This window comes from Schistocerca serialis, chromosome 2 (genome assembly GCF_023864345.2).
Source record: "Schistocerca serialis cubense isolate TAMUIC-IGC-003099 chromosome 2, iqSchSeri2.2, whole genome shotgun sequence".
In the NCBI taxonomy this organism is placed as follows: domain Eukaryota; kingdom Metazoa; phylum Arthropoda; class Insecta; order Orthoptera; family Acrididae; genus Schistocerca; species Schistocerca serialis.
In genome coordinates, this window is record NC_064639.1 from 545,753,438 (window position 1) to 545,778,461 (window position 25,024).

At 42.1% G+C, this 25,024-nt stretch overlaps 1 protein-coding gene across 1 annotated transcript in view; it reads right to left on the reverse strand.

Annotated features, from left to right (window-relative positions):
• LOC126457522 (CCAAT/enhancer-binding protein zeta) overlaps positions 1 to 20,747 on the reverse strand; it is a 222,367-nt gene extending 201,620 nt beyond the window's left edge. Inside the window, exon 1 of the mRNA XM_050093865.1 lies at positions 20,615 to 20,747. The gene's annotated coding sequence lies outside the window, so the exon portion shown is untranslated. The remainder of the gene's footprint in view (positions 1 to 20,614) is intronic.
• Positions 20,748 to 25,024: the final 4,277 nt, after the last annotated feature.

The window sequence follows — 25,024 nt, forward strand, 5'->3', positions numbered from 1 at the left end:
TGCCCACCACTAACAAAACTGTTATATTCTCAATTAATTGTTGGATGATTTAAGTCTCCACCAGCGATTACAGTCCGGTTCTCTCAGTGAATTGGTTGCTGAACAATGATGTTTTTTTCTCCAATATGGGGTTGTTAGCCACATGATGACAGAAGGAGGAGAGGACAACCATGTGTGAGATGGCTGGAAGATGCAGAAGCTGACCTGAGAGCAGTGGGAGTGAGGTGGTGGCACAGGCGTGCTGAAGACCAAGACGATTGGAAAACTGTGACTGAGGAGGCCAAGATCCTCAGAGCACCGTAGTGTCATGGAGTGAGTGAGTGAGTCAGTCAGTCAGTCAGTCAGTCAGCCAGCCAGCCAGCCAGCCAGCCAGTCAATGATTACAGTATGATTGTGGAATTTACAAACACGTGGACTGAGGTTTTCTTTAAGTTTTCAGTTACTTCAGGAGATGAGTCTGGGGGGCAATAGAAGGATCCGATTATCATTTTATGCCCACTCCTGATACTGAGTCTTCCTCCAACAATCTCACATGCAGCTTCAATTTCTATCTCTGTGGATTTGTATTTCTTGTCTACTGTGACAAATACACCATCTCCATTTCCCATTTGCTTATCGTTTCGATATACACTAAAATTTTCCACAAAATCTCACTACTATCAAGTTCAGGTTTCAACCAGCTTTCTGTACCTACTATTGTGTGAGCTTCACTGCTTTTCTTGAGCACTTCAATCACTGGCACTTTGTTGCGAATGCTTTTGCAGTTTACCTTTAGGATTTTAATAATCTCACCCGCAGGAGGCAGTTCTTTCGAATTACACTGCTACTTCTGGGTTTCCTACAGCTACCGTTATCTGGATTGGATGGAGAGTCGCTTAATCTAAAAACCCTTATGTGCAACCCCCCACACACACACACACAGTCAGCTACCTGAGAAGTAGCCACTGACGTGTAGTACACATCTGACTTATTTAGGAGGACCCTACAGTTCTCGACCCAATGGCGCAAGTCCAGGAAGTCACAGACAAGCTTGTCACAGAAATGATCAGTTCTGGGGACAATGCTGCAAATTGTGAGCTTTGTTGAAACCCCACGCATTATGCTGGTCTTCTCAACCTTCCCTGCCAGTAGCTGGAATAACCCAAGCACGATTTCAGAGCCCACATGAGAGGCATCATTTGTTCCAATGTGCACCACGATCTGCAGCTGGTTGCGACCTTTTCCCTCAATGGCTGCCCACCAGGTACACACTGAGTGCACCTGGTGTCCTTTCCTGTCCCTTGCTGCCATTTCCCTAAGAGGTACTGTCTTTGCCTTACATTTGAACTGCCAATGATTAATAGACCCTACCTTTTATTTCTATCTTTTTTTTACCTACTCCTGACACCACTCAGTTTCAGTCTTCTTCAGTAATGTATCATGTTGTTGTTGTTGGCATTCATACTAAACTGGAATCTGTTGGTAAGCAGAAAAAATAGTTAACAGAAAAAATGTGGGTGTGTGATTGTAGTAATATCAAGGTCCTGGGATAATTATTGACTTTCAAAGTATTCTTACAACATATTTTTTGAAGAATAAATCCTTTACGAATCATTTTGCACTGCCTCTGTAAAAGTCCTGGACGACAACAAGAAATCGAAGTGTGCAACATAGGTTAGCAAGTTCATCCGCAGGTCACCACAAACTTCATAACAGGCTAAGACCTTTTTTACATAGTCAAAATTTTAATTCCATTTTCTACATGTATAAATATATTTCTATTTTTAATTTGTCAATCAAACTACATATAATTTTTATGTGTGAAGTAGTAATATTTTGTTTCACTAATCCTTGAAGGGTGGTCACTGAATCTTAAGACTGATCTTAGTCATCAGGCACACTACCTTCATTTCAGTATCTGATGAACATATCTGTGAATTCTTGCTCTGTTCATGACAAATTATGACAAATCACACTGTTTTTCATTTAATCTTATCTGTTGCAATGAGGTGTTGCCAATGGGCAAAAGCCGACCAGATAGATAGCAGACTCCAGGTGGACTGAGTTATCCACCATAGAGCGGCCACAGTGAAAACCACCTTGAGTCAATATCAAAATGTTGAGGGACTCAAGGATCCAAAACAGCCTCAACTCACCAAGCATTCAAGGATCTTGCAGAGGGTGTTGGTAAGGCTAATTGGACGGTAGCTATCCAACTGAAGAGGTGGCTTTCCAGGCTTCAACACCAGAATAACAATACTTTCCTGCCACTGGATAGGAAATACCCCCTCACTCCACAGATGGTTGAAAAGGATCAGTATACGACGGTGGCCGGCCACCGATAAGTGTTGGAGCATTTGGTTATGTATCCAATTTGGTCTAGGAGCCGTGTTGGGACAAAGGGTGAGGACGCTGGCGAATTCCCACTCACTAAATGGGTCATTATAAGGCTCCAAGCATCGAGAAATGAAAGACAAAGGCAGTCGTTCTGAGGGCTCTTTCCTGCCACTGGATAGGAAATACCCCCTCACTCCACAGATGGTTGAAAAGGGTCAGTATACGACAGTGGCCGGCCACCGATAAGTGTTGGAGCATTTGGTTATGTATCCAATTTGGTCTAGGAGCTGTGTTGGGACAAAGGGCGAGGACGCTGGCGAATTCCCACTCACTAAATGGGTCATTATAAGGCTCCAAGCATCGAGAAATGAAAGACAAAGGCAGTCGTTCTGAGGGCTCTTTCAGGAGGAGGAACATGGGCGGCTACCGAGTCGATGCAGAGGCTTGGGCAAAGTGTTGAGTGAAATGCTCTGCGACAAAGTCCGAGTGGGCAAGGACAACACCTTGCACAGAAACTCCTGCAGCCTCGGTGGGAGGACGATGGCCAAATATTCACATGAGTTTTGCCCAGAGTTGTGAAGAGGGGGTCTGCGGTCCTATGGCAGCCACATATCATTCCCAGCAAATCCGTTTCTGAAATTCGATTAGGTAATGGGCACGGGTGCAGAATCATTTGAAGACCAGCAGGAAAGCAATAGAAGGGTGTCGCTGAAGTGTTGAAGAGCTCAGCGGCAGTCTTTTATGACTGCAGCAATTTCCGGACTCCACCAAGGGACCACCTTCCAATGGGAGGAACCCAAGGAAGAAGGGATGGCTAAAACAGCTGCGGAAAGAATGGCGGCAGCCAAAGTCTGTGGAGACTCACCAATACTACTGTGTGGTAGTACAGGGGGGATGGTAGCAGAGGAGAAGGCACACCAATCAGCTTTAGAGAAGGCGCACCTGGGAGGGTGACGGAGCGAGATGTACTGAAGGAAGATCAAAACAATCGGGTAACGATCGCTGTCACGTAAGTCATCGTGGACACCCCACTGAATGGAGGGAAGAAGGCTGTGACTGTAGATGGAGAGGTCATTGGCAGAGAAAGTGCCATGTGCCACACTTAAGTGTGTGGGAGCACCGGTGTTTAGGAGACAGAGGTCAAGCCCTGCCAGAACAGCTTCAACTGTCCTGCCAAAGAGGGTCGTGGGCATTAAAGTCCCCTAGAAGCAGGAAGGGAGAAGGGAGTTGTTGAAGAAGGGTGGTTAGGGCAAGGGATGTGGGCCCTGACAGCAAAGGCTTCCAGATTGGTATGGAGGGGATCCCATTTACTAACAATGTCCATGCGGATCAAGGTGCAAACACCACCAGAAGCCCACAAGGGGCCAATTCGGTTTCGACAGAAAGCGCGGAACCCATGAAGGGTGGGTGAGTAAGAATTGATCAAATGGATCTCCTGGAAAGCAATTCAAGCAGCAGAGGAGGAGGAAAGAAGGGGCTGCAACTCTGGGAGGTGACACAAATAGCCATTACAATTCCACTGGAGGATTCTCAAGCTGGAGTCCAAATGGAAAGTGAACGGACCGCTGCCGGTCATGCCGCCAAGTTGCCATCCGTCACCGATGGACATTACCCCATCCTTAGATGCGGTAATGGCTATATAGGTGGGGTCACACTCTGTTAGTTCATTGGCTGGAGGAGGGGAAGGCGGCACCTCAGGGGGTACTGGAGGGGCCTTGCCCTTGTTCTTGTGTTTCTGCTTCTTCTCTTGTGAAGGAAGAGAAGGGCAGACTGCAGCGAGGTCAGTCATGGAATTACACCTGGCAATCTTGGCACCCACTGGCCATGGATCGCACGGCCAATGTGGAGCTACAGATTGCCTTTCGGGGGGTGGGGTGGGGGGGGGGGGGGGGGTGCCGGGAAGAGGAGTGCTGGGAGGGAGCTCCAGTACCAGCGGCTGCTGAAGAAATGGAGCGCTTCTCTGGCGGGAGAGGGGGAGCAGCACCCAAAGGGTACTGACGGGGAGGGAGAGGAGGAGTGGGAGAGTGAGGGTGAGGCGAAAGGTGTGGGGCAAATGGGGGAGGGCTGGGAAGAGGAGGGGGTAGGAGGGAGGAATGGACGTAACTGAAGCAAAAGTAGAAGTTATAGGCACGGGATGGAGCCGGTCATACTTTCAACAAGCCTCAGTGTAGGTAAGTCAATCTAAGGTCTTGTACTCTTGAATCCGTCATTCTTTCACATACACCAGGCATGCTGGTGAGCATGGAGGATGCTGCGCATTACAATTTACGCACACTGGCAGGGGAACACAGGCACTCCCCTCATGGAGGGGCCTCAAAATATGGTGCTGTGAGCAGCAATGCCTATATAAGACGACAAGTGTGTGGCGCAATTGTTCGATCGGTTACTGCTGCTACAATGGCAGATTATCAAGATTTAAGTGAGTCTGAACATGGTGTTACAGTCAGCACACGAGCAGTAGAACACAGCATCTCTGAAGTAGCGATGAAGTGGGGAGTTTCCTGTACAACCATTTCATGAGTGTACCATGAATATTTTGCGCAGAGTATAACTTAATCATAGCTAACACTTGGTTCAAGAATCATGAAAGAAGGTTGTATGCATGGAAGAACCCTGGAGATACTAAAAGGTATCAGATAGATTATATAATGGTAAGACAGAGATTTAGGAACCAGGTTTTAAATTGTAAAACATTTCCAGGGACAGATGTGGACTCTGACCACAATCTATTGGTTATTAACTGTAGAATAAAACTGAAGAAACTGCAAAAAGGTGGAAATTTAAGGAGATGGGACCTGGATAAAATGACTAAACCAGAGGTTGTACAGAGTTTCCAGGAGAGCATAAGGGAACAATTGACAAGAATGGGGGAAAGAAATACAATAGAAGAAGAATGGGTAGCTTTGAGGGATGAAATAGTGAAGGCAACAGAGAATCAAATAGGTATAAAGACAAGGGCTAGTAGAAACCCTTGGGTAACAGAAGAAGTATTGAATTTAATTGATGAAAGGAGAAAATATAAAAATGCAGTAAATGAAGCAGGCAAAAAGGAATACAAACGTCTCAAAAATGAGATCAACAGGAAGTGCAAAATAGCTAAGCAGGGATGGCCAGAGGACAAATGTAAGGATGTAGAGGCTTATCTCACTAGGGGTAAGATAGATACTGCCTACAGGAAAATTAAAGAGACCTTTGGAGAAAGGAGAACCACTTGCATGAATATCAAGAGCTTTGATGGAAACCCAGTTCTAAGCAAAGAAGGGAAAGCAGAAAGGTGGAAGGAGTATATAGAGGGTCTATACAAGGGCGATGTACTTGTGGACAATATTATGGAAATAGAAGAGGATATATATGAAGATGAAATGGGAGATATGATACTGCGTGAAGAGTTTGACAGAGCACTTAAAGACCTGAGTCGAAACAAGGCCCCAGGAGTAGACAACATTCCATTAGAACTACTGACAGCCTTGGGAGAGCCAGTCCTGACAAAACTCTACCATCTGGTGAGCAAGATGTATGAGACAGGCGAAATACCCTCAGACTTCAAGAAGAATATAATAATTCCAATCCCAAAGAATGCAGGTCTTGACAGATGTGAAAATTACCGAACTATCAGTTTAATAAGTCACAGCTGCAAAGTACTAACGCGAATTCTTTGCAGACGAATGGAAAAACTGATAGAAGCCAACCTCAGGGAAGATCAGTTTCGATTCCGGAGAAATGTTGGAATACGTGAGGCAATACTGACCCTACGTCTTTTCTTAGAAGAAAGATTAAGGAAAGGCAAACCAACATTTCTAGCATTTGTAGACTTAAAGAAAGCTTTTGACAATGCAGGGGTAAAATACAGGGAGCAAAAGGCTATTTACAATTTGTACAGAAACCAGATGGCAGTTATAAGAGTCGAGGGACATGAAAGGGAAGCAGTGGTTGGGAAGGGAGTGAGACAGGGTTTTAGCCTATCCCCGATGTTATTCAATCTGTATATTGAGCAAGCAGTAAAGCAAACAAAAGAAACACTTGGAGTAGGAATTAAAACCCATGGAGAAGAAATAAAAACTTTGGGGTTCGCCGATGACATTGTAATTCTGTCAGAGACAGCAAAGGACCTGGTAGAGCAGTTGAACGGAATGGACAGTGTCTTGAAAGGAGGGTATAAGATGAACATCAACAAAAGCAAAACGAGGATAATGGAATGTAGTCGAATTAAGTCAGGTGACGGTGAGGGAATTAGATTAGGAAATGAGACACTTAAAGTAGTAAAGGAGTTTTGCTATTTGGGGAGTAAAATAACTGATGATGGTTGAAGTAGAGAGGATATAAAATGTAGACTGGCAATGGCAAGGAAAGTTTTTCTGAAGAGGAAAAATTTGTTAACATCGAGTATAGATTTAAATGTCAGGAAGTCGTTTCTGAAAGTATTTGTATGGAGTGTAGCCATGTATGGAAGTGAAACGTGGACGATAAATAGTTTAGACAAGAAGAGAATAGAAGCTTTCGAAATGTGGTGCTACAGAAGAATGCTGAAGATTAGATGGGTAGATCACATAACTAATGAGGAGGTATTGAATAGAATTGGGGAGAAGAGGAGCTTGTGGCACAACTTGACAAGAAGAAGGGACCGGTTGGTAGGACATGTTCTGAGGCATCAAGGGATCACAAATTTAGTATTGGAGGGCAGCGTGGAGGGTAAAAATCGTAGAGGGAGACCAAGAGATGAATACACTAAGCAGATTCAGAAGGATGTAGGCTGCAGTAGGTACTGGGAGATGAAGTTACAAAGGATAGAGTAGCATGGAGAGCTGCATCAAACCAGTCTCAGGACTGAAGACAACAACAACAAGAACAAGAACAACCGTGAATATCAGGAATCTGGTAAAACATCAAGTATCTGACATCGCTGCACCCAGTATAAGATCCATCAGGAATGAGACTAATGATTAATGAAGAGAATTGTTGAATGTGACAGAAGTGTAACCATTCGCAAATTGCTGCAGTTTCAATGTTGAGCTATCAACAAATTTCAGCATGTGAACCATTCAACGAAACATCATTGATATGGAATTTTGTAGCCGAAGGCCCACTTGTGTACTCTTGACGACTGCATGACACAAAACTTTATGCCTCATCTGGACCCGTCAACACCGATATAGGACTGTTGATGACTAATCGTATGAGTCTTCTTTCAAATTGTATCGAGCAGATGGATGTGTACAGGTATGGAAACCACCTCATGAATCCATTCCCTGCATGTCAGCAGGGGACTGTTCAATTTGGTGGAGGCTCTGTTATGGTGTTGGGTGTGTGCAGCTGGAGTGATATGGCTCTCCGAAATGTCTAGATATGACTCTGACAAGTGACACATGCATAAGCATCCTGCCTGATCATCTGCATCCATTCATGCCCATTGTGCATTCCAACAGACTTAGTTAATTCCAGCAGGACATGCGACACCCCACATGTCCAGAACTGCTACAGAGCAGCTCCAGGAATACTATTCTGAGTTTAAACACTTCCGCTGGCCACCAAACTCCCCAGACAGGAACATTATTGAACATACCTGGGATACCTTGCAACGTGCTGTTCAGAAGAGATCCCCACCATCTCGTACTCTTACAGATTTATGGACAGCCCTGCAGAATTCACGGTGTCAGTTCCCTCCAGCACTACATCAGACATTAGTCGAATCCATGCCACATCGTGTTACAGCACTTTTGCGTGCTTGTGGGGGCCCTACACAATATTAGGCAGGTGTACCAGTTTTTTTGGCTCTTCAGTGTATATGCTTCAGTGTTTTTGGAAATTCCTCCCATTAAAAAAAAAAAAAAAAAAAAAAAAAGAGGTGTAGCACATTGTCAACACCCAAATGTCACAAAGTGCCTCTAATGGTTGCCTATGTGACTGTCGCCAACACCAAAGTAGGTATCCCTTCCCCACAGCCCCTCTCATGACTACTGTGAAAGTTCCAAAACAAGATGTTTGCTCACACACATGGCCAAGGACTGCAACTCGCTGCACATTGCACAAAGATTTCCACGAAACATCTGTCACAACAACAACTCAACTATGCCAAAGCTGGCATGGCCATCAGAAGCTGTCAGTTAGTTTGTTATCCTGATTCAGGTTAGTGAGAGCAACGTTATGAAAGCTACTCAAACATGTTTAGTACTTTCCAGGCTTAAGAGGGAGAATTAAAACAGTTTCCTTCTATGAACCCAGAAATGCATGTTTCCAAAATTACACTACTGGCCATTAAAATTGCTACACCACGAAGATGACATGCTACAGATACGAAATTTAACTGACAAGAAGAAGATGCTGTGATATGCAAATGATCAGCTTTTAAGAGCATTAACACAAAGTTGGCGCCGGTGGCGACACCTACAACGTGCTGACATGAGGAAAGTTTCCCACCGATTTCTCATAAACAAACAGCAATTGACTGCCATTGCCTGGTGAATTGTTGTTGTGATGCCTCATGTAAGGAGGAGAAATGCGTACCATCACGTTTCCGACTTTGATCAAGGTGGGATTGTAGCCTATCGCAATTGTGGTTTATCGTATCGCGACATTGCTGCTCGCGTTGGTCGAGATCCAATGACTGTTAGCAGAATATGGATTCGGTGGGTTCAGGAGGGTAATACGGAACACTGTGCTGGATCCCAACGGCCTCGTATCACTAGCAGTCGAGATGACAGGCATCTTATCCACATGGCTGTAACGGATCGTGCAGCCACGTCTCGATCCCTGAGTCAACAGATGAGGACGTTTGCAAGACAACAACCATCTGCACGAACAGTTCGACGACGTTTGCAGCAGCATGGACTGTCAGCTCGGAGGCCGTGGCTGCGGTTACCCTTGACGCTGGATCGCAGACAGGAGTGCCTGCGATGGTGTACTCAACGACGAACCTGGGTGCACGAATGGTAAAACGTCATTTTTTTGGATGAATCCAGGTTCTGTTTACAGTATCATGATGGTCACATCCATGTTTGGCGACATTGCGGCGAATGCACATTGGAAGTGTGTATTCGTCATCGCCATACTGGCATATCACCCGGCGTGATGGTATGGGGTGCCATTGGTTACACGTCTCGGTCACCTCTTGTTTGCATTGACGGCACTTTGAACAGAGGACGTTACATTTCAGATGTGTTATGACCTGTGGCTCTACCCTTCATTCAGCCCCTGCAAAACCCTACATTTTAGTAGCATAATGCACGACTGCATGTTGCAGGTCCTGTACGGGCCTTTCTGGATACAGAAAATGTTCAACTGCTGCCCTGACCAGCACTTTCTCCAGATCTCTCACCAATTGAAAATGTCTAAATGTCTGGTCAATGGTGGCCAAGCAACCGGCTCATCACAATACGCCAGTAACTACTCTTGATGAACTGTGGTATCGTGTTGAAGCTGCATGGGCAGCTGTACCTGTACACCCCATCCAAGCTCTGTTTGACTCAATGCCCAGGCATATCAAGGCTGTTATTGCGGACAGAGGTGGTTGGTCTGGGTGTTGATTTCTCAGAATCTATGCACCCAAATTGCGTGAAAATGTAATCACATGTCAGTTCTAGTATAATATATTTGTCCAAGGAATACCCGTTTATCATCAGCATTTCTTCTTGGTGTAGCAATTTTAATGGCCAGTAGTGTAAGGTACAAAGTTCAAGAAAGATACCCTTGGCATTCTTGATGTTTACTGCAGCATATTGTTTGAGCTGGTGCAGTAATACATAGCAAAGGCAAAGCCAAATACAGCTGCCACATGGCAAATGGACAGTTACAAATTTCATTAAAGGCTGGACTCAAGTCCCCTTTGCCCCTCCCAGCAACCGTTTGGTGCTGATGGGAAGCCAGTTCATCGGTTGCAATTCCAGCGAGGCAGTTTGAGCAAAATGTTTTGCCAGGGTGATAAATAACTGCTACCCCAATCTAAGGATTTTGATTTCACATTCCAGCATTAAAGTGGAACATTATGTCTCTCCCAGATATTCTAACAAAGTCTTCCCACACTTGCACTGGTCAGGTGGAATGTTTTACAGTATTCAATAATACGGTCATGATCTCTTCTTGATAATACTGCAAGACACGGTCCTCTTCATCTGAAAGTCTTTCATGATCTTGACAGTTGGTCAGTTCTTGAACTTACACAGATCCACTCAGTTGAGGAATGGTGCTCATGACTCCATCAATGGAGAGGCAGTCTGGTAAAAGCATTTACATAAGCACCAGTCAAGTACTTACGTATTTCGTGCAGCAATATTGCAAGTGCATACTGTGAGGTATGATGGGATGCAAAGACTGTCTAATGCTGGGTCTACACAGCTGATAAGAGAGCAGTGGACATATTACATGTTTCGAAGGAATATCATCACATTCTCATGTCACTGTATCACAACTCAGAAACTGTAACACATTTGGAAGAAAGACGCAAATATTCTAACAATTAGGATTATTAATTTAATTCAAGCTGTTACGACATATTCTATTCACAACCTCGATAATTTGTGGAGTATATGGAAGAAACAAATATATGTGACAACAAATATTATCAATTTAATTTTCATGAGTAAAACTGTTGTATTCCAAACCAACTTAATCCTCAGCTATGCTACAGATCAGTCTGTCACCACAATCAGATATTTTAACTTTCACATACATTGGGTTCGCAAATTCATGACTAAACTAACACATTCCAATCTAACTACTATCTTGTAATTTGTGACATACTCGAAATAAAAAGCATTCAAATATCTGTGATGACCAATATTAGATTATGAATTTAACTGCTGCTCATTTCACTCATAGCAACTTAAGCTATCAAGTCCCAACCTAACTACAACAGTCAAATATTCATAACAACAGCAAATAAGAGAATGGTTCCTATTTTGATGAAACAAATTCATTTTCTTGCCTTTCATTGATTATGTGACAGTATCATCTGGCGACTATAGGAAACTGACATGCTGCCAAATCGCTGACTGCCACTAGCCCTGATCTATGCTTTAGCTAACAATCTTCACTATTCGCCCGAATGAAGTAGACCCTCGTTTAACCAAATTTAAAATGACTGAAAAGAAGCCAGTTTGGTTTCATGAAGTCTGAATTAATGAGTTTTTTTTATGAAAATATATGATTGTTGAGCTCACTTTTTCTCTTGTTATGGGTAACAACAAATGAGGGTGCTCTATTTCCTTGACCTCTAAGAAAAAACAAAAGAAACAAAGTTATATATGTACAATAGTATTCCTGGCACTTGTTTAACTGAGAAAGTATATGTACATATTGTCAAATGCTTGTCACTATTTTTTTTATCAAACAGTACAATTACATACATACTGTGGAACAATACTGTACCCAAAGAAATAGTGTGTCATGTAATACAACAAATGATAATCTTAAGAAACATTTTAATGTACTGTTCTTTAACACACCAAGTTTTAATCAGAACCCGTTTTTGTTCATAACAATTCTTATCCATTAAATATTTTATTTCTATACATTAATTTGAAAAAAAATCTTTGATTGCTGCTTGTCAGACAGTTGGTCATAATATTACGACACTTTGTGTAGGTACCACAGTCAGAGCAGTCTGAAAAGCCACAGAGACATCAGTATTGGTAGCAAATCTTCCAAGAAAAGCAATTGCAGCTGTAACTTCAATGCGGGGTGGCAGTTGCATACAGTACCTTCATGATCCTCCTCAAAAGATGACAGTAAAGCATTATCATTCTTTTCAGCATCATCAGCGAAACTGATGACTGATTCTTCAGCAGCACAGGTGTCATCATCTGCCTGCATCCGTTTTTCCATATTGAAAGTACAAGAGGGCATCAACCAGCTGTAAGCCTGAAGAAGAGCAGCATCAGAATTCAAAGTAGTATCCGCATTATGAATAATTTCAAATGTTGGATCACTGGTTTCCTCTTCACATTCCAGTGGCAATATTACTTGCTGTCCATGCCTTCTTAAAACAGTTAGTTATGATGTCTGTAGTAACTTCATCCCCTCCAACAGATATATCGTGGATAGCTTGCAGTACATTCTAATGTGGAACTGTTTCTTGTAGTTTCATTACACTGATGGTAGCCTTAATAAGTCAGAGTCTGTAACTACACCTCACCAAGTTGATTATTCCTTGATCGAATGGCTGAAGATGGCTCATGGTGTTACCAGTTCAGAAGACAACTTCAATGTTCGCAAATTACAGATCATCGAACTGATATTAGCAAAATATATTTTTTCCTCACAGCCAGTTGTTGTTGAACCTTCAAGAATCGGCTTTAGAAGAGAAATTTGGTTGTGCAAGCTTTATTGTTATTCTCATAGTGGCATGACAATGACAGATTGAATAGGTTGACATTTTTAAAGCAACGTATGTTCCAATCACTAATGGTCTGAGCTTCTCAGAACCATCTGAATTACAAGACCACCATCAGTCTCTCCCTGCTGTGTTCTCCTCCAAGACATTTTTCGCCCTTGGCAAGTGTTGTTATTTTCAGGAACCAAGTTATAGAAAATATCGGCTTTGACCATATTAAACACATCCCTTCGGTGATACAAATGACAGGGCTTAGACTGAAATTCCCACATTCACTCACTAGCATCTTCCTCATTTACTCTGTGCGCTTTCCACAGTCACTGACAGCAATGATTTTATGCCTCTTCTGAGAATGCCACAGCTAGCCCTCAGAACACAAAAACCTAGAAATATCCTTCTTCTAGGCGATTCCCATGAGCCTTTCCTTGAAGCAAAGGACTATACAACAGAATTTGCTTTGAGCTCATGTATTGGAACCATTCAAACAGCCAATCCTCCACTACTTCATATTCGGCTGGCCTCATGAGCTCACTATTGCTGCTAAATGAATAGCTTGCCATATTTGCCTCTATCTGCTGACTTATTATTGATGAGAGAGTAGACTTCAGGATCAGAAAGTGTTTTGCACCCTGTGTTTTAGTCTTCTCTCCACCATCAATCATATGCAGAATTTGCTGCTTTTGTTTTAACATCAGGGAATTATGAGCTCCAGAAGGAAATTTTCACTCTGCAATGGAGTGTCACTGATATGAAACTCAGTGGCAGATTAAAACTGTGTGCCAGACCGACACTCAAACTCAGGACCTTTGCCCTTCATGGGCAAGTGCTCTACTGGCTGACCTACCCAAGCATGACTCACAACTTGTCCTCACAGCTTCACTTCTGCCAGTACCTCATCCCTTAACTTCCAAACTCCACAGAAGCTATCTTGAGAAATTTGCACGATTAGCACTCCTCGAAGAAAGGATATAGCAGAGACATGGATTAGCCACAGGCTGGAGGATGTCTCCAGAATGTAATTTTCAATCTGCAGCAGAATGTGTGCTGATATGAAACTTCCTGGTAGATTAAAATGATGTGCCAGATGGAGACTCAAACTTGGGACCAATTCCCTGCAAAAAGCAAAGGTTCCGAGGAATCTGAGTCTCGATCAGGCACACAGTTTCAATCTGTCAGATAGTTTGACTATGAGCTCGGTTCTGTTCCAGCTGCTTTTTGCAAGTGATGGAGCGAAAGGAAAAACACATTCACCATTTGCAAACAAACACACAGAGCTCTCTGGATTGTTGAGTGTCGTTCACTGTGAACAATCTGTTGACCGACGCTTCTCTTTCCCCGCCCTTGTGTCTTATGCTGTGGATGTGATACATGAGCAGTAATCAAGCGGTCTGACCACTGCTATGAAATTTCAGTAAGTACAGTATCAAGAATAATTACATGAAATGCATAATAGAAAATACCATAATGCACAGCACTACATATGTACGTACTTATTTGGTCTAGACAAAGAATAAGATATGGAATATGTACAGTGGAGACCAAATCTTAGCTTTTAGTATGAATTATTTGAAATTCAGTTAAAGTGGTAGATTTTTTGATGTAATTTGGCAGCTAGTTCTGGTTAACAACATATTTGGTTTATCTGATTTCGAAATAACTAGGACCTATTGTACTGTGGAATAGATATTTCAGAAACACGACTGTTGAAGTTGGTAATTTGATTCACCCACTCATGGCTGCTGTCTGAATGTTCAGACAAAACAAGCTGGCTGTAGCATTTAGTTTGTCTTGCTCAGTAACCATCTTGGTGGCTTTCAGTCACTGCTCTATCTGGCAGACATTCATATTGGGATGTGGTCATGGCAGTTCAAATCTTTGAATACTTACCCCTGAGCAGTGGGCGCAAAGATAAAAGAGCAAATGAAAAGAAAAATGATGGAGAACTTCATTTACAGGTCATCTAGGCCGTTATACCTAAAAGTTTTAGTTACAGTCTACTTTAAGATCATTGGGCTGGCCACAGTGTCATTTAGGACTAGTCTCATTTCCTTCCACTATGCCGAGGGTTGTGAGCTGCCACTTCAGATCAGGTGATAAATCCTCTTAGTGTAACAAACAAACTAAATGTATTCTATACTCTAGGCACAAGCATAACATATCAAAGCCCTCCCCACCCACGGAGTAACTTTCAGTAGTCAGGGTTGCCACAAGTTTCCCCAAGTGAAACTCCCTGATATTTCCCTGCTTTCCAGACAAGTTTTAGCATTTTTCCCTGATAAATTTTGAGATCTCAAAAGTAGTACTAACATCACATCTTTTGTAATGAACTGTTTTTAGATGGAGAAGCAAGCCAAATGGTATACGTGTTTCATTAAAACCAATATTATTATTATTGTATTTCAATAAAACAAAGCACAATTGGTGACAAAAACACACTTTTCCTTGGAGTTGCAAGAAAGACTAAAATACATTCACTGATTTCAGAAATAACCTCAGAAAAAATTAGGCCTCTTGAAAGTAGCGTATAAGGCAGGGAATAGTTGTGTAAACCAACACTATAGGTGACCGCCAATAAAATGATGGTTCTATGTTCATTATTGTCAGTTATTAGCCACTGTGTTATGTCTATTACTTTACCGGTATTATGTGATATTTCTTTCGAGAAATATATGAGTACAAACCGCCAGCAACTGCCACAATTTTCTTCTTCTTTTTGTCCATACTTTCTGATATATAAACTATTTTTGAAGTGCCAAAATGTACTAGAATAAATAAAATGTCTATGAAATGCCACACTGTACAACGGACTTGTAGTGAGACAGTCGCATTTCCTGAAATCCATCACCCGTGGGATCTGGTCTGCCGAGGAGCACAGCAGTCCTGGGCCCATCGATAAATTATGAAAATCCACCGCATTATCCACACACAAACAGACCCAGCCTGCAGGCAGATCGGTGAGACTAGATCCAATGGGCAGGGCTCGCACATTAGTGGGAAACGATGTGCTGCAAATCGGTAGGCCCAATCCATTAGAGATACCCACAGAAATGGCCTGCAGTTTTGGCCTGTCATGGTAGACCACTCATGTGGCCAGTTACTCATGTGTCAAAGACATCATGCTGATGAAAGGGGACTGCGGTGATCAATACATAGACCAGAAAACTTGGTGCAAATACTCTGAGAAGCAACACTAATTAGAATAGGCAGCAACTCATAGTAAACATGATCACTGAGCCGCAGACAGGCACGTAGAAAAGACAATCACACTCTCGCAATTAAATTTTCGGCCATACACTTTGTCAGGAAATGAAAGCACAAGCCTTTGTCAGAAAGAGAGAGCACATACACGTTCACAGTAACTCAGACAACTCATGCACACAACCACTGTCTCTAGACACTGCATCAACAATCTCTGACAATCAGATCCAAACAAAACCATTCCCCACGCCTCGCTGCTTCTCGTCGGCAGCTGCTAGGCTACTGGTAAGAAATGGTGGCAGCACTGATTGTAAACTGAGGGGAATGGTAAGAAGGGGAGAAGCAGTAAGAATGAGGGATTAGGGAAGCAGCGCACATACTCAGCTATGCCAAGCCTGCAATGGTGCATGACATCTCAGTAAACAACCATTTCATCTACTCAGAAAGGACAATTTTGCAGTGTTTTTCTCAAATTTCCCTGACATGTCTGAAATTCCCTGATTTCTCTTATTTCCAGAATTTGTGGCAACCCTAGTAGTCATCCATGAGAAACAAGGTCTTTTGGAATTTATACAAAGAGTTGTCATTTAAAAATGAGTGTAGCAAATATTCTATACCAAGCTAATAATAAATCTCATACTTAAGTTTCCTCTGAAGCATATAATTGTTTAAATTTGGCTTATAAAAAAAAAAAAAACCTAACTTCAGTTTGATTTCAAGATCCTTGAATCATAAAGTTTTAAATGAACAACATAATGTGTGAAGATCAAAACACAGAAAGTCTCTTTGCAATCAACTAGTGACATACTTCCGCATCTACAATGCCAAGTTCCAAGCAGCTCTCAGAGCACTGGAGCAGTGAAGTTGTGACCAAAGGAAAAAGTTTCTCATCATATCCAATTTACTTCAGCAAATGTCCCTGCCCAAAAAATTGTTCAGAACACACAAGATTTCATTCTCCCACTACAGTATCAAGTGAATAAGGTTGCTTTCCGCCGGGTTTAAGCCAACACGGAAATACAAGGATACAATCAAGTTGGTGCAGCACCTGAGAGAGAGCCTACAAGAGTGATACAGCTGTACATCGAACAATTACCTTGTGGGCTGCTGTATAATTATTGAACCTGAAGGTTACACACTAGTGGAAGAAAAAGTAGCTTAGGTGAAAGACAAGAAGCTGTGGACGGCAAAATTAATTATCTTGGCAGGGCATTTCTCATTCCAATCGCAGACACACAATGCAGTCACATTTCTCTAGCTCAGACAATTCCCCCTACATATGGCTTTCTACTTTGCTCGTAGCATCCACCTGTTTGCACAGTCTGTTTCATGTGCAGTTTGGTGTGGCACATTTTAATGGAGTGTATATTCTTTACAATCTGATAAGAGAGTGGCAATAATTTTACTTCAACCAATGATAAGGCCAATGCATGAGAGGTTTCGCAGTTTTATACATTTTTTTAAATAACAGCCTAAGCTTTTTGGTTGGGTATTAAATGAAACTTAAATTGTCGCATGATGAAGAGGTGTTACAAACTCAGTGCTACATAACATTAAATGATTGTATATTATCAAATTTCACAGTCAGCTGAACTGTGTCTTCAAAAGTTACTAGGTGAAGAACAATTTGGGGGGACAGGTTCCCCAAACAGTTTTTGACTGACCTTAAGTCACTGCGTGGCACACAGTTGTTACCAGAATATTCTATTTGCACATTGTGGCTTAAACACCTACCGAGTAGCATACAGACAGTTTCTGCAGCACACACCTTTAAGCATGCTGGAAGATAATGCTGATGCCATTGCAAACACCCTGTAAAACAGTGTTTCCAGTGCAGCAGCAAATGACAACATAGCAAGCAGACCGATAATGTCCATGATTAAGATGCATCAGCCCACCGGGCCAAGAACACACATGCCTACAGAAGCACACACAGCAACACAGGATCAACAGAAAACCAGCATGCACGAGTTGAATGTACTGTTAGCAGCTCCAAATAAAAACAGTTGCAAGAAGCAACACCAAGAGCACCCTGCAGGTGGTGTGGCAAATCTTCACCACAGAATCGCAATGACAAGGAACCAGAAGAATTTAATAATTGGTCTGCTATGATCAGCAAAAAAAAAAAAAAAAAAAAAAAAAAAAAAAAAAAAAAAAAAAAAAAAAAAAAAAAAAAAAGGTCTAGCACCTTTTCAGCATTCATATGCCACAGATGGCCATTAATGTATGCCTTTGACAATCACCAGCACCAAAGTAGTTGTCTCTGCCCTTCACCCTTCATTCTAACCCCCTTCTGGGGGGGGGGGGGGGCGTGACTATCATGACAGTTTTAAAGGAAACATTCGTTCATACATACGGCCGCAGAGTGCAACTGGTTGGACCATGCATGAATATGTCCACGAAACATCCTTCACAACAACCACTCACCTATACCCAAGCTGTCTTGGCAGAAGACACAGCAACCCCGTCAGCCACAAAACTGCATATGGCAAACAATTCACAGTTAGTCAGTGTCACACAGGTGGCACAGCGGTGCTTACACCAATTTTTTGTGGCTGACAACATATCAAGTTCTTCTAAGCAAATTCCTGGTGGACACAGGGTCAGACCTCACTGTATTGCCTTAACACAGGCATAGGCAGAGAATACGTTGACAGCACACATAATAACAGCACCTAACAACTCATCTATTCACATATATGGAAGGAAGTACACGGAACTGGGCCTCAGTATGCACAAGATATTTTCGTGACACTTCATACATTCACTGACATCATGGAGCTAATTCTAGGTGCTGACTTTCTATGTAAGTTCCACCTCTCAATTGATCTCAACAACACGTGGCTTGTGCCGTTAGTGGAGGTGGTTCCACTGCATGGAGGCCTTTCTTTTCACATATTTCATAAGACTTCCCAGAACAAACATTGTCATCAACAGCAATGAGAACATGCAAACACAAAGTACCTTCTGGCTACAGTAGTCTGTGCAGTTGTGGTGCCCACTGTGTCCCAATGGCATAGTGGTCATTGTATCCACCTAGTAAGCAGGAGACCTGGGTTCGAATCCCAGTCTGGTACCAATTTTCAACTTGTACCCCATTGATATAAATGAATGCCGAATGACAGCTAACCTCTTTAATTCCTTTGTGTCTTGCCCATTAGACATCATAGAAACATCAACAGCTTATTTTAAACACGTTTGTCTGTGGAGCTGGTAGGGCTGCTACCAATCTCGAGCCAACACAGGCACTTGCTGCAACAGTGATGGCCAGATGCGATTACCATCACAGACAATTTGGGCAAGGCAGTAGCCAGAGTCCTTATCATTAGCTGGATTTCAAGATTTGCAGTTTTTCAAACAATAACAACTGAATGCAGGAGGCAATTACAGTTTCAGTTATTCCACAAACTTCAACACCAATGTAGCTGAAACCACCTCAGAACCACCGGCCACTATCCTATGAATATCAGGATGGTAGAAAGGTACCACAAATCCATCAAAATAGCTCTAATGTGTAATGACAGCCAGTAAACCAATTCACTACCATTAATGCTGTTAGGGCTACGGACAGCAGTACAAGAGGACCTGCACTGCTCCACAGCATGGCTAGTGATTCGAGAACAATTACGACTTCCCACCATGTTTGTCTCCACTAAGCCGCAGCACCTTCCAACCCTAAAGGCCATGACAGAGTTCAATCAACTGCTACAGAATAGGATGGCACAGTATTAAGGGGGCTAAAAGTCTTTGTACTTAGAGTTGCAGTTGATATCACAAATCTGGCTAGAGGTGATTGTGTACAACCTCCCTTGCAGCCAATATACACAAGGCCCTACAAGGTTCTCCAGAGGGGTGGACACACATTGAAAATAGAGTGAAACAACAGTTGTCACACAGGCTGGCAGAACTTCCATTCTCGGTGCTCCCAATTTCAAAAATGGAGGAGCCGGTGTAGCGGCCTTAGCAGTTGACACATAAAACATGAACATGACACAGTAATCAGTGCAATATCATGTATGTGAGCTGTAAAGATTGGTTATCTTATATACACTGTACAAAGAGTATCTAGGAAGAGATAAATAAATGTCTGGTCTTGATTTATTCTCTAATCATATCTGTGTGGAAATTATGGTGTACCTATTACTATAACCAAATACGATCAGCAAATCAGAGATTTCTACTCTACTATTTTGGACTTTCTCTGATGGCAACTGTTCTTATCCTACATATATCTGATATCTGAAACAGGATATGCTTTTATCCTTGGTGTACCTGTGTGTACTATTTGTCCAATATTTGTTGGTTGCATGACTTCCTAGTTACAAATTGGTAGAACTCTGAAGGCTAAGCGGCCATCAGTATGTTCTGTCCAGCCACTGTCAACAACATTGTTTCTTCAGCTGTCGCATCTTAAATGATGTTCTATGTCAAATGTCCAGAAGGTGGACGAGGCAAAGTTTGCAAAATAATATAAGTGCTGGTGTCACTACAGGTCTCTACTATCCCGCAAACTTATAAATAGATGTCACACTTCAAACTGCATGTATATATGGTAAGGAGTTATTACGTGACACATGTATGTAAAACGCTGACACACATCTGATGATTCACATACATCGTATAAATCACTGGTTAGTATTTCGTGACCGTAAAAACCATGTTTTGCTATTTTAAAAGTTGATGCCATTGAAACTAATTAACACATTTCCGGAAACATAGTTCACTACGGGTACAAACAATGTGGGATTAATACATAATAGCAAATTCAAATAATACCTGCAAAACTTTGTTATTTAACTCCTCTTCTTTCTGATTTCATATGAAACAAAAACATAAACAACCCCACAAGTGTTCCCAGCTTTTTGATGTAAACTACTCAAAGATCTGAAATGAGTAGAGACTCCAAAACGTACTAGCACATCAAGAAAGACAGGCTTTGTACCCTGGTCTACCGAAGGCACCGATAGATGTCTCTTCGTCATAGTGTCGTTAAAATTACAGGGTTTGGACAAAAATGTGGAAAAACAGCGAAAAATGCACGTCTGAACGTTAATCAAGATGCTAACCAGACCTTCTGATTGAACTGTTGCATCTGACCACCAACGTATTTCGAACACTGTTCTGTTCAGGTGTAAGTGAATTTATATCTGCGCAGACAGATCGTTACGTGTGGACAGAAGATTGGCACCAACCTGAGGTGTGTGCAAACCTGGAAGTTGGAGTTTTGAGCGAAATCTCTCAAATCTGTGGGTTCAAACCACATATGCGCAGACAAGTTGGAGCGTGTGGACAGGAGATCGCCGCAAATCTGGCGCGAAACAGCTGTTTGCGCTGTCTAGTGTTTGTATTTGTGCGCACAGGGCATTAAAATGGCTGATACTCGTCAGTGTTCTCGAGAGTTTGTAAGTGAATACATTGAAATATATAGAAACCACCCATGTTTGTGGAAAATTAAAAGTAAAGAATATAGGGACCGAGACAAAAAGACAGCAGCATACAATGCTCCAATTGAAAAATTGCGGGCAGTTGACGCCTCGGCAAACAGAGAAACAGTAATAAAAGAAATAAATTCGTTGCGAACTGTTTACCTAAAAGAGTTATCCAAAGTTCAGAAATCTAGAAGATCTGGTGTAGGAGTAGGTCAAGTATACCAGCCAACGTTATGGTATTTTGATCTGCTTGGCTTTCTTAGTGATCAAGAAACGCCAAGACCAAGCAGGAGTACAATTGAAGATGAAATTGGAGTGTCAGCGTGCGAGGAAATGGAACACGAGGAAATGTAAAGCAATAGTATAACTATATTAACTATAGTATTCACAACCACAGTACTACAAGTAAAACTTTTCAGGCAGATAACGAATCTCTGTCTAGAATTCAGAATGGAGTTTTGTATCCTGGATCAAAAATTTGTAACAGGTTGCTTCTACACAGTAGCGAACTGAAAATGCCTACTCATGAACAAAGTAAACCGTAGCTCATTGGCCGTTTAGGTATATAATCTCTAATAATATAGGCCTACTGTGTTTCAAACACGTCTACAACACCAAAAATATTATCTGTAGCTTGACAGACTTAATTTACTTGACTTGCCTTCATGAACTCATCCTTCAGGACAGCGTAAATAGCTTCACATGTGTTGGGTATTATTTCACTCAACGCTTGTTTCGATATTGCAGTTGAAAATTCCAAATCCTTGTAGCTCCTTCCTGTTGCTAGGAATCTTAATGTTACCGCCAGCCGCTCATGAGTAGAAATTGCCCTTCTCATACAAGTATTTTTTCTCATAATATGAGGGGTTACAAGCTTTAAGAGATAATTATAAGTTTCGACATCCATCCGCAAATAATTTCGCCAGTCGTTAGGTTCGCCCTGCAGCTCTTGTAGTAAATTTACGTGAGAAAACTGCTTTCGCTTTAGCAGCCACTGTCTACACCATTGTGACCGCATTCTCTGTTTCCTACGGTTGGTCTGAATGTTTTTTGCAACGCAAGTTGCGAACACAGACCACAAGAGAACTTTCTATATTTCGAAATAACTTAATTAACTTTTTGACGTTTACGGGGAGCGTAGTCGCTTACCACTGATACTTCTTTTCTGCACCGACAGATGGTGGGCGAGTAGTAGACTGGGGTTTGTGTCGTGTGAACACACCACATTTGCAGCGATCTTTTGCATGTACAGACATCTGCGCCGATGTCTGCGCAGACAGATCGTTGCGTGTGGACCCGGCTTAAGTGAGTTCTGAAGTGGGAAATTTTTTGGTGAACGTGTGATGGGTGTTTCCATAACCAAGAAAGCCGAAGTCTTTGGTACTTCAAGAGCCCTCACATCGATGATTTATACCGCATACAGGAAAATTGGAAGTTCATTATCCTCTAAGTCACAGTACGGACGAAAATGGATGTTGAGAGGTCGTGACATACAAACATAAAAGAGGACTCTGACGAAAAATAAGAGGGAGACAGCTTCAAAAGTCAATGCAGAAGTGAACCTCGCGCTCACAAACTCTTTCGGCATCAAAGCAACATGAAGGGAGTTCCATGTTCGGGGAATTGCAGGACGCAGGAATTTCCGAACCAAATATTACTGATGCAAAAGAACGCAACAGGAAAACGTGGTGCCGAAGCCTTTAAACCTGAACTACGGACCAGTGTCATTTCTTTTTTCATACTGTTTTAAACTTCTGCAGGAGTTTATCTCCCAAGAATGAAACACCATGGTTTCTCTACAAGGTCGCATTACTGCCATGGATCTAGAGATCATTTTTGCTGATCAGGTCCATCCCATGGCACAATTTTTGTTCCCAAGTAGTGATGCAGTGTTGTAAAACGACAATGCCCATGTTCATATAGCTCTCTTCGTCCTGGACTGACTTTTTAAGTACAAGAATTAGCTCTCACATCTGCAGCGGCGAAAACAATCACCAGGTCTCAATGTTATTGAGTCTTTGTGGTCTGGTTTGGAGAGAAGGGTGCATGATTGCTATCCACCTCCATCATCACTATCTGAACTTGCCACTATGAATGAGGAATGGTATGATACTCCCCTTGGACCAAACAGGATCTGTATTTATCCATTCAGAGACGATTGGAAGGTGTTTTGAATATCAGCGGGTTGCGTACGACATATTACACATGGTAATGTGTTCAGACATGCCCAAAAAACAGATGCCACATACATAATTAAAGCGAAGCTGGCAAATGATCTCTTCAGTGCAGATGCACGCCATGCTCGCACTCTTAGGGGAATCGTCGAAACGATGTGAGTAATAAGAATAATGGGCAGGGGCATTACATCAGTATTGTGACGGTAAGTTGAGAATCTGGATATAACGAGAAGCTTGCAGTTGCGATGAGCACTGTGTACATATGGATTAGTGGTCAAAGCATCTCCCTAGTGACCAGGAGACCCGAGTTTGAATTCCAGTCTGGCACAAATTTTCAGTTTCCCCCATATATGAAACAATTCAGACCTGCAAATATCATTGTGGAACTTAATTTAAGAATCCGCAGTTATGTTTTAGGCGTCAAGTGTAAGTTACATAGTAACTGGACTTTTCTGGTATCTGACAGACTGTTTTAGCTGACATGTGTTTTATAGAACAATAATACAAAACTTGATGTTTGGGAATAGCATTTTAGCACTTAATCTGGGACTCAGCAGGCATATTTTGGGCACCAAGTATGAGTTACACAATAACTGGACTCTTGCTGTAGGTAACAAGATATTTTCGATAACATATATTTTAGAGAATCATATTACAGACATTTCAGAGACAGTACTAATACTGAGACAAAAATTTTGTGTGTGTGTGTGTGTGTGTGTGTGTGTGTGTGTGTGTGTGTGAATGTGCAAACTTACATATTTGTGACAGATACTTTGTTGTTGTTGTGGTCTTCAATCCTGAGACTGGTTTGATGCAGCTCTCCATGCTACTCTATCGTGTGCAAACTGCTTCGTCTCCCAGTACGTACTGCAGCCTACGTCCTTCTGAATCTGCTTAGTGTATTCATCTCTTGGTCTCCTTTTTCGATTTTTACCCTCCACACTGCCTTCCAATACTAAATTGGTGATCCCTTGATGCCTCAGAACATGTCCTACCAACCGATCACTTCTTCTAGTCACGTTGTGCCACTAACTCCTCTTTTCCCCATTTCTGTTCAATACCTCCTCATTAGTTTTGTGATCTACCCATCTAATCTTCAGCGTTCTTCTGAAGCACCACAACTCCGTCACTCACCATTGGGTGGCTTGTGGAGTTTAAATGTAGATGTAGATTTTGAAAGCTTCTATGCTCTTCTTCTCCAAACTATTTATCATCCATGTTTCACTTCCATACATGCCTACACTCCATACAAATACTTTCAGAAACTACTTCCTGACACTTAAATCTAAACTCGTTGTTAACAAATTTCTCTTCTTCAGAAACGCTTTCCTTGCCATTGTCAGTCTACATTTTATATCCTCTCTACTTCGACCACGATCAGTTATTTTTCTCCTCAAATAGCAACACTCTTTTACTACTTTAAGTGTCTCATTTCCTAACCTAATTTCCTCAGCATCACCCTAGTTCACTCGACTATATCCCATTATCCTCGTTTTGCTTTTGTTAAAGTTCATCTTATATCCTCCTTTCAAGACACTGTCCAGTTTTTTCAACTGCTCTTGCAAGTCCTTTGCTGTCGC